Source organism: Diplotaxodon limnothrissa, linkage group LG8, assembly GCF_057381915.1.
Source record: "Diplotaxodon limnothrissa isolate DT_005_m linkage group LG8, D_limnothrissa_male_GT1.1, whole genome shotgun sequence".
NCBI lineage: Eukaryota > Metazoa > Chordata > Actinopteri > Cichliformes > Cichlidae > Diplotaxodon > Diplotaxodon limnothrissa.
The window spans coordinates 13247722-13265500 of record NC_140603.1 but is presented as its reverse complement, the minus strand read 5'-3'; the positions used below and the strand labels follow the sequence as shown (position 1 = coordinate 13265500).

At 43.8% G+C, this 17779-nt stretch overlaps 1 protein-coding gene across 1 annotated transcript in view; it reads left to right on the top strand.

The window, feature by feature from the left end:
* Positions 1-17779, top strand: part of raraa (retinoic acid receptor, alpha a) — a 143225-nt gene that overhangs the window by 30503 nt on the left and 94943 nt on the right. Inside the window, exon 3 of the mRNA XM_085361298.1 lies at positions 11130-11251. The gene's annotated coding sequence lies outside the window, so the exon portion shown is untranslated. The remainder of the gene's footprint in view (positions 1-11129; positions 11252-17779) is intronic.

The following is a 17779-nucleotide window of genomic DNA, read 5'->3' as shown; positions in this document are numbered from 1 at the left end:
TGTCACTGGACATTCAAGCCGTTTCCCATTTTGGACTGCAAGTTATTTACTCACTTACACCCTTCCCCAACACAGCCACACACACCCTGCAATGTGCACCTGCCCGGATGAGCAGATGATGCTGTAGTGCTAGAGGCAAAGTTAGGGAAGCACGGCCGTGTGTATGTGTGGGGGGTTTTTTTGGGGGTTTTTTTTGTTTTGTTTTGTTTGTTTTTATTTTTCTTTTCTTTTCCCCCCTCCCATCTTTTTGGATTTTTTCCCTCTGTCATTACCTTTTCTGTTACTGTACTAAGACAATGTGTACCCTGTACCAAATGTACTCTTTCTCCCTAGCTCTATCCCCAGGGAGTGCCTGTTCTTTTTATATTTTAGTGAGTTTTTCGCACCCCCCCCCCCCCCCCCCCCCCTTCCTGCTCATCATCACTTGCTGCACTATGGTGTCAAATTTGGTTATGTATGCACCCCATGTCTTTGATCTCCCCCTGCACTCCTGCGTTGTGTACATTGCATAACCACCCGCCGCTAGAGGTTCACCTCAACTCCCCCTCCCCCCGATCTCTTTTCTCTCTCACACCCTCGTTCCTCTTTTTTCCTCACGCCCCTTGCTCTCCCCCTCCATCTTCCTCTTTCTTCTTTGGCAGCAATCCAGGTCATCACCTCTTCCCTTCTTCTCCTTTCTATGATCCCGAACCTGGAAAATCAGTTGGTTGCTCTCACTCTCTCTGTCTCTTTTTCTCACTCCCTTCTTGCCATTGTTGTTCCATTCCTCTTCCCTCGCTCACCCTTTATTTCCCATCCTCACTCTCTTCCCTCTACTCATTTCACTCTCCCTGCCTCCTGCTCTCCACTCTCCCAGTGGTCTCATTAGGCATGAAGGAGGCTGCCTGTTGTGTGTATGTGTGTTCTCTTAGGCAAAGTCTCACTTGACTGAGCATGCCACTTGTACTAGCGGGGGCCTGGGCTCCATTATTACCACAAAGCTGTCACAAACAGTATATAAAGTAGCCTCCTGTTGCCGAGTTGTGGGTGAACACAGGGCATTCTCCTAACAACAGCAGCTACCACTGCTGTGCCTTGCTGGAACGATAGAGAAGCTGCTTTTTGCTTTAGCAGGCGAAACAGACGTGCATTATACAGATATAGAAAATAGGAAATGTATACAAAATAAATACACACACACACCTACACGTCACCTTTCTATTTGGTCGGCACATGCTGCTCCTGAGACTTAAAACCACATACCAAACACATCTGTCTCTTCTGTCTAATGACATCCCACCTATGTGGTCCAACCTTCTGGGATGTCCTCTTCCTCTACTGAGTGAATGATTATATATATATGTGTGTGTGTGTGTCCACCACTGTTTTGCTAGTATCTAGTTACAGGGATGCAGGAATGGGCCTCTGTGCTGCCTTGCTGGCAGGCCTGACCCCAGCAGGTCAACGTCCATTACCACATGAAACCTAAATGTCAAGCACGGCCCCCTGCTGTAGCCATTTGTCTTTCTCTGTAGACCCATCAGCCTAGATACACACAAGCATGCAAAGACGCTCACCTGCTGAAGAATCCTCAAAATGTCTCATTGTAACCATTTCCTTTTCTGTGGCTATATTTAAATACACACTTTGCACATTTCTTTGTATTAAAGGATTGATGCCTAGCAACAGGGGATATTGTTATTACATTGCTTTTGATAATCACCCGGATATAATTTCTTCCTACATGTTTGAAGCGTTGACTGACAGCCTGACAACATCCTGTTTTTTATCCAAGAGCTGTTTAGTTTGACCTTTTCTGAGAATGGAGTGACTTCAGTTGATGATGGACAGTCAATGAACAACACTTTCTTTTTGCTTTAAAAAATATGCAGTTTACATGTTCGTTTTCAGCTTTTAACCATTAAACACGGTAGTCTAAACTAGTGATGTTCCTGAGACATATGGTAGCTTCTTTATGCTGCGCGTAATGTTCAGTTGATTCTTGCCACACCTGCTAAAAAGCAAGGCCAGCAAGTGGCAAAAGTGTCCAAAGCATTAAAGGGAAAAAGCCATTCCTTATTTCTCACTACCTGAGCGATCCATCGACAGTTCTGTTACATCAGGCGAATGATTCATTCGCCATTTGTACGTTTATCTCTGAGGCTGTTAAGCATCAAACACCACCTCATTTGTTCCCATTGAAGTGATTTGAGTTCTTTAACCACCGGTCAGTGAGGAAATAGCATTTTCCCCTGGTACACAGTGATGAGCTCTGTAGCAGTCATTATCAGAAAGCACTCTGGCCAACTCCATCCCCCCCCCCAACACACACACACACATTAGTGAGCAGCAGCCATCCATTTTTTGCAGATAAAGGACAGAGAGAAAGCTACAGTGACTGTACGTACACACTCGTGCACACATATAAACATATGACTTGTTTACAGGAAGCTGTCAGCCATGCGTCCGTATGATAAATAAACAGAGAAGCATCTACTTTTTAATGATGGCACATACAGGCCTACACGCCGACTATTGATGGAAAGATTGAAAGTGTTCTCAAGGGCCTTTCCAACATGACAAATAGGTCTGGATTTTTTTCCCCCCTCCATTGCCTGCTCTTTTATTTATCTTGTGCAGGAGTTTGAAGATGCAAGCGATGCCAAGCACATTTATAAAGAGCAGTGACCAACAGGGAAAACATTCAGAGCATGAATGAAAAGAATTTGATAATAAACAGAGAGAAAGCCACAAAGAGTAAAAATGTGCTTTCCTTCAGGAGACCAGAGGACATGCACAAAGTATAGTTCAAAATTTAGAAAAAAAAGAGGGTTGTTTTTTAAGGTTTTTGTCAAACCTGAGGCATAACTGCTCACCACCTCCTGCCAATGTCATCTCAGGATACCAAAAACAGCAAAGCCACCTGCATTAGCAGGCTGCCCCTGCCGTGCAGAAGATGCTCCGCTGCTCGCTTTGATAAATGTTTCATTGTTTATGCTCTTTCTTCTGCGTCTCAGTTTCTCTCTCCTCCTCTCCATCCTACATCTAGTCGGGTGAATGTTTTCAGAGACCGGCGGGCTTTCTGTTTTTTCTTTTTTTTTTTTTTTTTTGTCAAGTGTTGTTTCAGTGTTAGTCGAGCGTTTGATGTCTTTCTCGATTGTTGTTCATCTGCCTCCCTGGGCCGAGATCACAGGCAACATTTATTAATCTGCAGGTTCACACTCACAGCTAAGGGACTGCTAGCAGCAGGTCCACCACATGCCTTCTTTCCTTTTTCTCTTTTTTTCTCTTAAAACTATACACTGCCCCCCCCCCCCCCCTTTTTTTTTTTTTAAAACTATTAGCAAATGACCTACTTCATGAATCTAAACTTAGCTGCACTCAACCCCGAGTCAAGGGAGCGATTTGATTGTGAGTTTAGCTCGTGAAGGGAGGGCGGTGTTATCTGTGCTCCACAAAGACACAGGGTTAATTGATGCACGCCAGTGTCACTGTGGTGATTGCTTGCCTTTTTGCCTTGTTGGCTTTTTAAGTTGATTTTTAACCCCATTATCTGATAAGCCGTATGTGGCAGGTTGGGGAGTGTGTGTGTGTGTGTGTGTGTGTGTGTGTGAGTCCTAGTTGCCTCACAAAGATGAAGAGCTCTCTCTTTACCTAAGGGGAATGGGGTTTGACAGTACTGTAGCGCCCCCACCCTCCCTCCATCCTTCTATTGAAACCCCCTCCACCCCTCCCCTCACACACCATCCCCCGCTGCTGATAAATGTGTTTTTCTTAAAGGAAGAAGGTGGTTGGTTTAGAGGAGTCTCTTTTAATGTAGCTTTTTTCCCCTGTGTGTGTGTGTGTGTGTGTGTGTGTGTGTGTGCGCGTGCGTGCGTGCGTGTGCGCGTGCGTGCGTGCGTGCGTGCGTGCGTGCGCACTGGAGGGGGGGTGCTTGCTAATGCAGTGCAGGGCCATACAGCAGGGCTACAGGCAGGCAGACTCGGAGGCAGGCCTGCAACCTCGACCTCGGCATCATTTGTTTGGACGAGGGCCGTCAGCGGCTGTCACGCGGCCCATGATGAAGTGTCAGTCGGTAATTGTCCCCGCGAAGCATCCACATCTCAGGGGGTGATGGTGGAGGGAGGGAGGACGGGAGAGCTGGGAGCTGACAGAGAGAGAAATGACACCCGGGGCTCCTCCCATTCTCTCCCTTTCTCCTTCCTTCCTTCCTATTCACTCCGCTTTTCTTTCTTGGCTTTCTCTGCACTCTACCTAAAGCTGCACCTCATAGGAAGGTCTGCTGTGTGCTTGGCTCAGACCACTGGCACCCATGGAGCTTCGTCTGGGCTCCAGTAGCAACATAATAGATGCATCATATATAGATTTGTGGGAGTATGAACTAAAATCACCCAGAACTGAATGGTGTACCTTTGTGGATACACATTACTGAGAAAGTATATTTTTAAAACCACTCTGCAGCTGCTGCTCATCATTTAGTCTTCCATTAAAAAAAAAGAAAAAAAAGAAGTTCTTATCTTTCCCACATTCATCTCCGTATTGCCTTGAGCTTTTAATGGGCCTGATACTTGACTAAGAGGCCTCTTGAAGGCTCTTTGGTGGAAACATTGTTCTCCTTCACTGATCATCTTGAAAATAAGTATATATTTTCTAGCTATTGTCATTTTTGGTAATTAGATTCAGTAGAGGGCTTATATTGATTGTTCAATGTCTCCATGTAATGAAAAGCTTTTACAGGACGTGTACACAGTAGCTATTTATAGTGCAATCCATAATGTGTTGCCTTATGTCATGGGCCCTAATGCACAGCAGCCAGGCTCCTGTGCATAAATTGCCGGCAGAAGTTTGAAGATAGAGCCTTGTATGAGTGCGTCGTGATAGACAAAAGGGAGATGGAGAGGAAGGAGATATTAAAGGACAGACAAAAGCTCTTATGAAAGAAAGAAGGGGCCACAGGAGGAGAGAGGATCCCACGTGGAGAAGATGAATAGAGGCTGCATACTGAAAGATGGGCAAGGCATGTAATGGAAATGCGGAAAGAGGTGAAAAGAGGCGAGAATATGGAGGAAACCACCTTGAGATATGAGCCCTGCATTTCCACTTTCTTCCTTCTCCCATAGGACTTCGAACCACCACCGCTATCATCTCCACCTCTGTGATGGTAGGATGAAAGCTGCGATGTATGGTAGATCAGTGATGGGGTTCCTTATGGAGGAACAAGCAGAGTGAAGAGGAAAGATGAATATAAAGGACAAGGACAACAAAAGCATATGAAGAAAGGAGAGAAGAAGTGTGTGAAGGAACATGACATAAGAGGGAAAAGTGTAAAATTAATAACAGGGCTTAGAAGGGAGACTCCGTTTTTGGCACCCGGCTTCTTATGACACCCTGAGGACAGCAGGTGAATTATAAGGAGGCAGATGGGAGGCATCCCAGCCTTTTCCCTCTGTCTGTCTGTTGGCTGCAGGTGGAACACAGCCTGCCACTCCTGCTGTCTAAATGAGGAGGTGCTCTCCTCCTTCTCCTCCTCTCCTCTGTGTCTCTCCCTTATACACACTGCTTCTGTCTTTCTTTCCTTTAATGGGGCACTGGCCTGGGGCGCCGAACCTGCTCCCTCTGGAGCAACACACATACAGCGTGCACACACACTGATCATGCATTACAGAGACTCCTGCATGCCCTTGCACATGGTGCGATACACACACACAGAAATGGAGAAGCAGGGGAAACCGCAGCCCCCCAAATTATGCCCCAGTCTGCGAGATGATGAATCTGGTTGGTGATTGATTAGTAGAGGAGGGAGGCACACTGCATAGGCCCTTTAATGGGCCATAATTTGGGAAGATAACTGTATTGTCCTATCTCTCTTGACATTTAAATCTAATCAGACCCTGCTGGTTAGCACTTTGGTCCAAGACAAGAGGGAGCCTGGGAGGGATAAAAGACAGCAGAGAAGCATTGGTCCATAGTGGGTCATTGATCCCTGTAGGGCAAGGCTAAGCAATTAGAAAACAAGACCAAGAGAAACATTATTTCATGCATTCCCTCATTTATGTGTTTATTACTTTTGCTTTGTTTTGTTTAACTATCACCACACAGAACGCTGAATTCAGTATATTCTAAGGGATGTATATAAAGTTCCTTTTCCTTCCATACGCACATGATTATGTGTACACAAGCACCACTAGTGAGCCACTCCAAGGCCTCTTTTGTGCTCTTTATTACCACAGATGAGATGCTCAGTTTGATTAAGACTTCTCTTTTATCCTCTTCATTAGCAGAGGAAAGCCACGGTAGCAGCCGTGGCCCATGTAAAGAGGGGCATGAATTAGAATCCACTTATTCCATAGACTGCCACTAATTCCACTCAATGGCGTTTAATGGCAGGGAGTAATAGGAAAAGGGTGTTTCTAATTGTGTCTTTGGATAGGGCAGCGTGTGCTGAACAGCTGTTTTGGTGAAGTAGGCTCCTCAAAGAGGCCGAAGTCCAGCGACAGCATTGGAGGGCCCGCACAACTCCGTTCAATCGAGCTCACCAGCAATAAATGCTCGTAGACGAGCCAATTTCCTCTGGCGGAGCATCCTGCAGAGTGGAGGAGCTGGGCCTCAGTCAATGAGAACCACCTGGTGCTGAGGGAATGTGATTAGGCTTGGCACTGCTGTGAGCGAAGAGCTGTTTTGTTAAGGCGGATTGAGATGCAGGAAGGGGGGGAATCTCGCCTGAGTTTGGTTTACTGGAGAAATATTGACATTAGGTTTTTGTCAGAGCGAGATCTGAGACACAATGTTGTTTTGTTGGTGCGCAATTAGAGGGAATTATTTTGGTGGCAGCATGTGTTTTACGTTTTGATCTTGGTACCGATTGTCGACTCGGTTGGAGCGTGGGACACGCCACAACAATGGGGTTGTGGGTTCAGCTCCCACACAGACTACACGCATACCAACTTAGAAGTCAGAATAGTTGCGCAAGTGGCTAACCATACGGAAGATTAACGCTTTTTTTCTGCACTGATGGGAATTTTATTGCAACCTCAAAAATGTCTGGAAATCCACAGAGAATGGCGATATTCTTTGCATGGCAAGATTTAGCTGTCGCATGGCCCACCCATGCTACAGCTACAACGAATGGCATTCATTGGACTTTGTCACAGTGCATCACTATAACAAATAAGCCTTCAGAATAGCCTTCTTCTATTTAAGCTAGCCTCAGATAGATGATCACAAATTTTCCTTGTGTTGTTGGGTTGTTTATTAGAGGTGGGAATCACCATACAACTCACGATACGATAATATCACAATACTTAACGCACGATACGATATTATTGCAATTTTTAAAAATATTTTGCGATATTCAAATTCTGTACATAAAGGTAAACTTTATCAATATTAATTTTATCTAATATCAAAGTCTCACACTCAGTCTTTCTCTCATTTCAGTCAGTTTTATTGTTGACAAACTGAACGGTTTGTATTACAGTCTAGTCCAACTTAACTGAATGCAACCATCTGGTACAATTATAGCTATTCTGAACCATGCAATTTATGAAAACTATGCAGCCCATTCAGCAACTGAAGAATTTGAAAGTAAATTAAAACAAAATATAATTTTACATTAAATAAAAAAAGTTTTAAACTTAATTAAAATAAAACATGTCTTAAATTAAAATAAGTAAACTGTCATGTTTATTGCTGCCAAAAAAAAAAGTTAAACACATTTGGACAGTGAAGGAATGTCAGGGTTCTTGCTCAGAAAAAGGGATCAACGTGCTCTGAAGTCAGAGCATGTTCCAGTCCACGAAAAAATTGTTTGTAACAAAATATCGATTTCTGCTGTCGATACATTATTAGCAAACAAAATATCACAATACTACACGGTATCGATTTTTTCCCCCACCCCTATTGTTTATGATCATTAGTGATGACTTAGACCTTACAAGGTTTAATAAAAATTTTCTTGCTGTGGCCAGCTATCATCACATCCCTGAGTTTATCTGGCTTACCTGGAGGTGTGTTCTAAAACAGTCTGCCTGTGTTTCTTGTTTTTGCTGACTTTTTGTTTGTTGTTGTTGTTTTTTTGTTGTTGTTTTTTTTTTTTTTTTTTTTATCATGTGACCATATTCTTAGCTCTCAGCAATAAATTGTGTGACTACTGTGTTATTATTACCCACAGAAATGGCAGCCAAAACTATGAAGAGGGCTGTACCTCCGGGCTGCTGCACCGTTCATCTGAAGCCTTGTTCCTTTTGATGCGTATTTAATTTATTTGACCTTTTAATTTAACCAGACATGTCAGACCTTTCCCAAGATTCGGTTTTCACTTGTAAGAAACCGTCGCTGTGTGTGTGTGTGTGGTGCGCTTTTTGTGCGCCTTCCCGCAGGGGTTATCACAGTTGAGTGAATGTTGGCTTGCGGACAGTAGCTCTGATCACATTTGATGATGGAAACGCATACCACTGAGGATTGTGTTTGTGTCTCTCTGTGTGTGTGTGTGTGTGTGTGTGTGTGTGTCTCTGTGTGTGTGTGTGTGTGTGTGTGTGTGTGTGTGTGTGTGTGTGTGTGTGTGTATGTATACAAAGCAGATTGTGTAGGTGATGATAGTCCTGCCAGTGTCTGTAGAGGGTATTAATCTCACTGTTTATGCATGTTTGTCTTTTATCTTTTCTTCTGCTGAGTCTTCAGCTCTACATTCCCAGCGTTGATGTTTTTCCACCTCAAACCATTTTTTCCTCTTAATACATCTGTTTGTGTGTTTGTTTTTTAAAGAAATCTCAGTGTCATCCCTTTTTCCTCCATTTTTTTTCTTTATGGCCTGTTCGCTCATCCTCCTCTGCTGTTGCCCTCGTTGCCCCTCTTTCTGTTCATCTTTTAATCTCCACTCATCTCTCCCCAGTCTGGATCTTGGCATTTAGGCCTCTAATTGAGCTGGCATCCCTTGAATACTTCATGGAAAAGAACAACAGAGAATCCCACCATTGTTTTCTGTACCCTGTGTTCAGACACAGAAGGCAGGGCCAGTCTGTCTGAGTAAGAGAGAGAGCATTTACAATGGAAGGGGGGGGGGGCAAATAAAAAAAAATGTAAAGATTTTTCAGTTTCATAAATGTGCATTGCCCGAATTGACTGTCTGTACATTTAGGAGTTGATTGCATGAAGACAGCTGACAATTTTTTACCAATATAAGAGTCAGTGTGACAGAGTAGTTCATGGCATGCAACCATAAATGCACCAGCCTCGAGAATACAGTCAGTCATGATTAAGAAATTAAACCTGGAACTTATCCTCTTACACTTTCTGTCTTGCTTACCCTGAAGAAATCTCCTCCTCCTCCTCTCAGCTGAGCACACCCCTCGTTCCAGAAGACAGAAATGAAGCACTGGTCTACTCCTTTTTCCAGAATGTGTTTGACAGCTTCTCCAAGCTCTCCACTAACAAATCCCAGCACACACTTGCATGGAGACACACATTCACAAATGTTTTGGAGCAAATCCCGTGTGTGTGTGTGTGTGTGTGTGTGTGTGTGTGTGTGTGTGTGTGTGTGTGTGTGTGTGTGTGTGAGAGAGTGAGAGAGTGAGAAAGGAGAAAGTGAGAAACTAAAAGAGAGTTCGCACAGCAACCTTAATCTATTTCTATCTTCAACTTAGTTTGCTTCTTCAGGTGAGAGGTAGATGAGGAAAGTGTGTGTGAGAGAGAGAGGGAGAATGAGAAAGAAGTGTTCTCTAGTTGCAGACTGAAAGAGGACCCACTGCAGGATGCCCTTCAGGCAACTAACACACAGAGAAGAAACTGAAATATGAAACAGTGGCAGCACACATCAGCACATACAGTATAAGATAGAGAGCCCACATTCATACACACACTGACAACTACACCAAACTCCCCCTGTGTGTGTGTGTGTGTGTGTGTGTGTGTGTGTGTGTGTGTGTGTGTACACGTCTTTGTTCTGTCTGGCTGTCCTCTTGGCACGTAAATCATAATGGATCTCATTATCCAGCTGGGTCGGCTTGGTGGGGCCTGTCTGGCAGGAGATGATAGCTGGATGGCTGAAGGGCTTCCATAACACATACACGCGCACACACACACACACACACATACACAGGCACATACTCAGCTTTATCCATATATGCATGCCATTTAGCTTGGATAGCTTCTGTGGGAGCATATATGTTTCATTTTCACTCAAATAACATCAACAGACGGACACAGACACACGCACACGCACGTTTATAGCCCATCCAGACACAATGGACATTAGCGGCTCAGCTTGCCGTCAGACAGAAGGCGAAGTGATGCAGAGCAGAGGGAGGGACGGATGAAAAATGGAACTTATCCTCTTACTCCCTCTCTCTTGTCATCCTCTCCCCACCTTCTTTCACCCCCCTCTTCTTTCCTTCTTTCTTCCTGCTTATATCCTATCCGTCACTTGTTTGGAGGACACAGCAGATGTCAGTTTGTCCCTCGAGGTGAGCGGGCGCTTGTGCTGCCATATTTTTCCTCCTTATCGTGGTACAGTTTCCCACACAGACTGCAAGAGAGGCATGAATCACACGTGCACGCCACGCTGGTTTTGAGTTGGGGAGTGGTGTGTGCATGTGTGGGTGGGTGTAGTGGGGGGGGGGGGGTAATAATGTTTTGTTCCAGTAAATCACATGTTTCGTGAGTCTTGTACACAAACGCATACGCACGCTGGTGCCATTTGGTATCCGAGCAGTGCTCAGAGTTATGCTGTGAATACAGGCGGAGCAGTTGGTTGCTCGTAACACGGTTAGGGCCTACACCATTTGTCTGGACATGACCATTACCCAAGCCAATTACTGGCTGGTGTACCGGCGACTCGCCAACAACCTAATGTTTTCCCGTCATGGCTGCCCCCACCGGCCCGAAACCCCTTCCTTTGCAAACACACACACGCAAGCAGAAGGAGGGGGGGTAGAGAGGAAGGATGGAGAGCCTGAGGCAAAAAAACCCCACCCCATCGACTTGACTGACTGATACACCTAATAAACTTTCATTTAAGCTAATGTTCCTCTTTTTTTCCTCCCCTCATCTTCTCACCATCCCTCCCCCTCTCTCTTTTCTTACTTTTTTTTTCTCCTCATTGCTACTCTCCTCCTTTCCTCCTCTGTTTTTCAATTTTTCTGTCTGTGCGCCAGAAGAAGGGCCTCTCCGAGCAATCGATGCAGGCAGTCCACCAACCGGAAGCCCACTTGGCCGAACAGCACACCACTCAATCAGTCTGAACAGCAACACCCAGGGTTTCTGGCAACCAACTGAGGTAGACGCACTCTCGCTATATATACAGCAGTAGATCCTGAACTGAGCTCATTTGATAAATCATGTACATATCCTGCAACAGCAGTAAATGTCATGCACCAAGTTTTATATATCGAAACGAAGCCAAATGAATCAACAGCAATACATCAAACATTCACACTCATCTCTTAAATAGCGCAGACATGCCAGAGTGTTTTGGAACGGGGACTCTTTGCCACCGCCAGCCCATATATCTTTGAATACTCTAGGTGATATGCTAATTTAACTTTCAGACAAAACAGCTGTTTGTTTTCCTTCTATTTATAGGCTTTGTCTGAGACCACAGCTGGCTCAGTATGTACATGTGTGGTTTTCCCTGTACTGGTTACTGTGTCAGTATGTGCTGACAGTGGACACGCTCTGTACAACCACACTGTTTGTAGTTGCTTTACTTTCACTCGTGTGTGTGTGTGTGTGTGTGTGTGTGTGTGTGTGTGTGACTGAATTGTAAATTTTATGTGAGGTTTCATTGCATTCATGGCATTGTGTATTTTTTGCTAACCTTAATATATGTAAGTGGTGTATTTGTTCTTAGTTAATCTGTTGTAAGTGTGCAGTACAAAGGGGGTTCTGCTCTTTGTCTCAATTTGTGTCGAGTTGGGAAAAGGCAGGAATTTCCCCCCCTTTTTTTTCCCCTTAAAAATAGTACCTTGCTCTTTTCTCCATTTGTTTGATTAACGAGAGCTGCATACTCCCATCATAATAAGAAACTATAGCTTTTGCTCACAGAAGTGAGTAGTTATTTTTAGGGCTGCAGTTTATGATTTCATAAGCTCCTTTCAGACACGCGCTCCTTTTCATTCATCTGACAGCATCTCGGCGCATCGGCTTCGTGTCTGTTACAGCTTTTACAGAAAGGAAAAGCTGTGACAAGCATGCTAGTTTTGAACCTGTAGCACATGGTTACCCTTGAGACTTGGTGACCTAAACAGCCTAGCTAAATCTAAATCAGAAATGTAATGTTCTGTGCTTCGATCTGCTGATATTTTATTTAGATTTTCAAATATTTCTTCACCTCAGGTTTTGGATGGATCAGAGTGAATATTATTACTGCCTTAATATAAAGAACAGTAATCACAGCCTTTAATATAAGGACTCAGATATGTCAACAGGATTCCTGGGTGCAGATTGCTGAAACTGTCGGATTGAACGTGAGTGAATGTATGAAGAAGAAGAGAAACTTAAGGGGGAAACATCTTTTCCCTGAAGGAGGAAGAAGTCTCAGGGTTTTATTTGTTTTTATAATGCCTGGCCCTGCATAAAACACCGAGACATGACCACAAGGTTATTAACTGCACGCGTGGCTCAGCTACGGAGTCTATATCGTAGTCTCGTATGATTCAGCTCTTGAGGTTGAATGAAATGTTCCTATTAATGAAGAGGCATGCACAAGTTTAGAACTGAGTGTACTTTTTCTGCATCTTTGGGGAAGTACACATACAGAACTCTCCAAAGTAACTTTTCATGTATGTTGACTTTCCTGTCATTACAGATTAAATTGCCTATAAAACACTACTTAAGAGTAAATTGTTTACCTGAGCGAATAAAAAGTCTGCGGCAGCACAGATTAACATGACTCAGCAGTAACAGCTACAGCATGAGTTAGTTTGGGTAGCTGCTTTTAGTCTCACTGCCAAGTTTATTTCATACCTGCAGCTATAGGAATTCGTTAGTTTCCAAAGATAGAGAGTTGCATGCAGTACTTGCACCTGCTGTTCTACTTTAAATCTTAGAGAGTTTAAATTTCAGTGTCAAAAAGGAAACTAGAACAAAATGATTACTGATTAATACCCATCTGAATCTGATAATAACTGTTTATCCAAGATTGTGTAGTTTAATATTGGCTGGAGTATCTAAAAATGTCACATCCTAAGCTTCACTAATTGAAATAATTAAGGCAGTTACGTTAGGTCACTAACCAAAGTAAACCATAGCAGCTCAGTGTCTTCAGATGCCATAGGTATTAACAAGGAGAAGAAGAAGAAACTCCTGTGCACACATGATGTCAGCAGGCAGACAGTGCACTGGTGTTAATGACACTCTCTGGTCTCCTTCTTTCAAGGACCTTCACTAACTCTTGATACATTAGTGTTTTCTCCGCTGAGTGCTTACCAGTGTGAAGTAGAATTGCTTTATTTCCCTCCTTTACCCATTGACCTGCAGGTTCTATCACTTTGTTGTATGCTTTATGTATCCTCTGCTTTCTCTTATTTAAGTGTTTAAAGGGAGCAGAGACTTTACCGCTACTTCTTCAATGTGTGGGTGGTTTTCCTCCAGATTTTGACATCGAGATTTCTGCCTTGCAACCTATACGATTAGCCAAGCCGCATTTCTGCAACATGCACAGACTTCAAGACTTCAAAGAACTCACCCCACCCAGCTCTATATGATGCAGCGCTGCTGTCTCCTCATCCATCCGAAAGTGTAGGCTCAGTATGCTTTGTAGCTGGAGGTGTGCTACTGTAGGCGAGATAGACAGTCTTTGTATTTTTATTTTTTTTTAATAAGTTGGGCAATAACAATAAATCCTACAGGCTAATCACACACTCACCAATAACCCGCCCTCCCCCACTGAATGCAGAGCGATGCAGCATTACTCTGCCGCCGCCTTCAATTACGCCATTCATCATGCATCTTATCTGGCCGCCGGTTTGATTGAGTGTGCAATGGGAGGCACTGCAAACCCTGCATTCTCTATACCTCCGTGTGTGTGTGTTTATGTGTTGGGGGTGTTGACAGGAATGGAAAACTGCATTTGGGGGGGTGTGGGCACATGCGAGTGTATATAGGATTTATTGGGATGTATGATCGTGCGTAGAAATGTGTGAGTGAGAGCACGGCAGATCTACAGAAGTGTATAAATCAAACCGGATGATCGTCCTCCCACTCTGATCCACTCTGTCTCAGCAAGTGCATTCCTCTTTTTTTCCCTTTTTTTTCATTTCTACTGTCCCTTTGCTTCCTTCCATCTCTCTCGGTCCTTTTTTCCCTTCCAGCTCCTCCCCCTCCTCTTCTCCGTCTTCTTCTCTGTAACAGATTTGTCTGGGGGCCCCTGTCTAATCTCCAGCAGTGCCGGGTGTTGGGAGACGGGCGACAAATTTTAATAAGCAACTGGGCGCTGTAATTTAGCGGCCTGGGAGGGAGATTAAGCTGATTGATGCTGGGCTCGCCTAATGGTCCAGCCTACGGCTCCCAGCCCAAATTGGTGGTAATGAAAGTTTTGTGCAAATTGAGATGGAAGAAAATAAGGCATCCTCTCATCTTCCCTCACTCTCTCTCTATCTTCATTCATTCTTTGTATTCCTCTCTCAGTTTCTAGCTCCCTGTTCATTTTCTCCTCTGCTCTCAATCTTTTTGACAAGGTGCGTCTTTCCCTCTGTCTCCCTCCATCAAGCCCTCTCTTTCCTCCCCTCCTTTTATTCTTTATCTGTTTCACTTTCTCTCTTTCAAGCTGTCCTTCATATCCTCCGCCATCATTCATGCCTTCTTGGCTCTTTGTCTTTCTTATCCTCTTTCATGCTCATTGCTTGCTCTGCCTCTTTACCAAAATCGATTTGTCCCTCATCTGCTGTCTCTCTCTCTCTATATTTCGCTCTACGCTGTCAGTAGTTTTTCTCAGGCACGCTTAACTCCGTTCAGTATGTTTTTATTTATTTCACTCACAGGCTCATTTGCTCCCTCCCTCCTCTCTTGGCTGTAGAAGGAGTTTGTGTGCCCTTGTGGTTTGCAGCTGGTGCAGGAGGTGTTGTCTGCATCGCTCCTGTGTTGTCAGGTCAAATTCATCTAGATCTGCAGAGAGTTGTCAGAAGAGGGCCTGATGGCTGTCTAATATTTTCTTTCTTTTTTTTCCTCCTCTGCTTTTTCTTCTTCGGCCCTCCAAATTACTTACAGCTGGACCGTCACTCTGACGGGCTTCATCTGCCTTGCATTATTAGGCTGTGGAGACACTTTACAGGGTATGGCGAATGTGTGTCTGTGTCCAGCACCTTGTCCTACTGGCAAACTGTGTTTCATTCAATGTGTTTGTCAGATTGTTTTATGATACTTCAGTTCCAAATCATATCAAGCAAATCTCAGTTTAGTTCCGGCAGAACTGGTTGTCTGAGGGTTGAATTTGTTATAAATAAATGCATTTTCTGCTCTCTATTTATATAAGAGTGGTAACGTGTAACAGCGGTTTTGTTTTAAATAGGATTCGAAGCAGTGAGGATTTCTATGGCATCAGGGATGAAAGAGCCCCCCCCCGCTCCCCCCACAGAAGCAGAAACTTCATAAAGTTAATGTACAAAGATGCAGTGCCACGGATCTCTGTGTTGTGTGGGGAAGGAGCATGGGAGTGAGCTCACTGCACTAAGGATGTTACCTTAAAATGACTTCTGTATGGGTGTTTGTATGAGGCACAGGAAACTAGGGTTTCATAAGTCTTGCATGAGCAAATCAGTGTCCTTACTAAATCTTCAACTTTCTCTAGCCACCACTCCCTTAAGCGAGAGAAACAGAGAGAGGGAGAGAAAACTGTATGCATACTGAATGAAGGGAAGCTGAGAGTGGCCTCGGGGAAAATGAAAACAGCAGCTGAAGTGATGGTGGTGGGTGGGGGGAAGGCAGCGCTAATCCACTGGTACTGGAACACTGCGGTACTGTATGTAGCATTAGATATTTTTGCTGTTATGAAATCCCCCCTGAGGATGGATGTGATGTTGTAAACTCACACGGGATTTCTGGCCCTCGAGGACTTAAGCGTATGATGTGTTTACATGTACTGCATACGTTTGTGTATAGATGTTTGTGTAATTTATTGAGGTTGTGCAGACATGTGACTACCTGGTCGTGAGGGGAGAAATGAGTATTACCCAACTGGTTGTGAGTAGTTGCTGGAGGTTGATGGCAGTCGCTGGGAAAGTGATTGCTAAAGACCCAGTCACACAGGCCTACAGGCCGGGTCATGACCCCTTGGCTACCACATGTTAGTAAGAAAAATGTGTATTCCTCAACTGTTTGGCAAAAATCTCTGTAATTGCTTTGGTTACTAGCATATTGCTGCAGTTATGGTTTGAATGGCAGACTTGTCTATAAACATTGTCCAGTTACTCTCTGAGTAGGGAAACAAAGACAATTGTGCCTTTTGAAAAACCACAAAACTTTTAATTTGAAGGTAAAGCTTCTCCGTTTTTGGTTTGTGTTGCAGTTTTTTATTGTTTTATCAGAAATAGTGTGATTTCTTTTTTTCTTTTTTTTTCATTTGTTTTTTTTTTTTTTTTACTTATTTTTGCATGTTTCATTTTGATAGTAATTACATTTTAATTATTGTTTAGCACTTTTGTGTCTTTTAAAGCAATATATAAATAAACTTCACTTACTTAATGCCGTAACCAGTAAGGAAATACACATTTTTTTTGCTAACAACTAGTGGCTGTTAGCATGTCCAATATGTTGGACAACTTTTAAGCAATGTGTACACAACATCGCGTGAGAAATCTCAATACACTCACTGATTTCCTTGTGTGCATGTGTGTCTGGGTGTGTGTGGGTGTTAGCCAGTTCCCGTTGCCTAACAATGTAACTAACGACTGTCTCACTTTTCTGTCCCATCTTCTCTTAACTTCTACTCGCTGTATCTTTTTTTTTCAAAGGGTGAGGCTGTTGATGTCCTCCTCCTCCTTTCTTGCTGCCCCTTTAAGTTATGGGTCACTCTATCATTAAAAGCATCGCTTCTCTCTAAAGAAGCTCGCGTGTATTATTCAAACTTGATCACGAACCCTCACATCATTAAATAAGGGACCAAGCTGAGTTCTCTCTATCACTCAATGGGAGATAGGTAGGAGGTAATAGCACAACATAGTTTCAGAGTTTCCCTGCATACAGCATGTATGGTGTCAAAGTAAGTATTCCCTCCTTTGTTTTCCTTGAAGGCCCCCTATTAAGTGTATTTCCTAACTCGTGTTGCACAACGAGCACGCTTTAGCAATATCCTGGACAAATACGAACAAGAAGAGCATTTATTTCAAGCCCACTCTGCCCTCCAACCGAGGCTCAGAGAAAAATTTTCAAGGCAACCAGAACGACACTTTGCAGCTACAAAGAAGCAAAGTGGGGCAGCGAAGCCTGTAAATATGTGGCAACTTTCTCTGAAGTTTATCTTGGCAAAGGGCAGCCCTTGTTGATGGCTCGCAGAAGTATGTGGTTGGAATTCCAGACAACACAGTATAATCGCACTTTCCAAGTCTGCCTAAATACAGTGTGGTCAAAGATTAGACATGGCCCACCTCCACAGGAGCTGTTAAGGCTTTTCTAAAGTTCACGCTTGGCTTGCCAGCATGGTTTGTTAAGAGTTGATTGTTAATTTTCCTTTGGGGGACAGAGATAGAGGAAGTTTTGACGGACAACACGAAATGCGGCTTAAACCGTAAACTGACAGGAGTTTTTAGTTCCTGTTTTGCTTTGTACACTGGTTGCTTGTTTTAAAATTTTGGTGGTTATGCATGCAGTG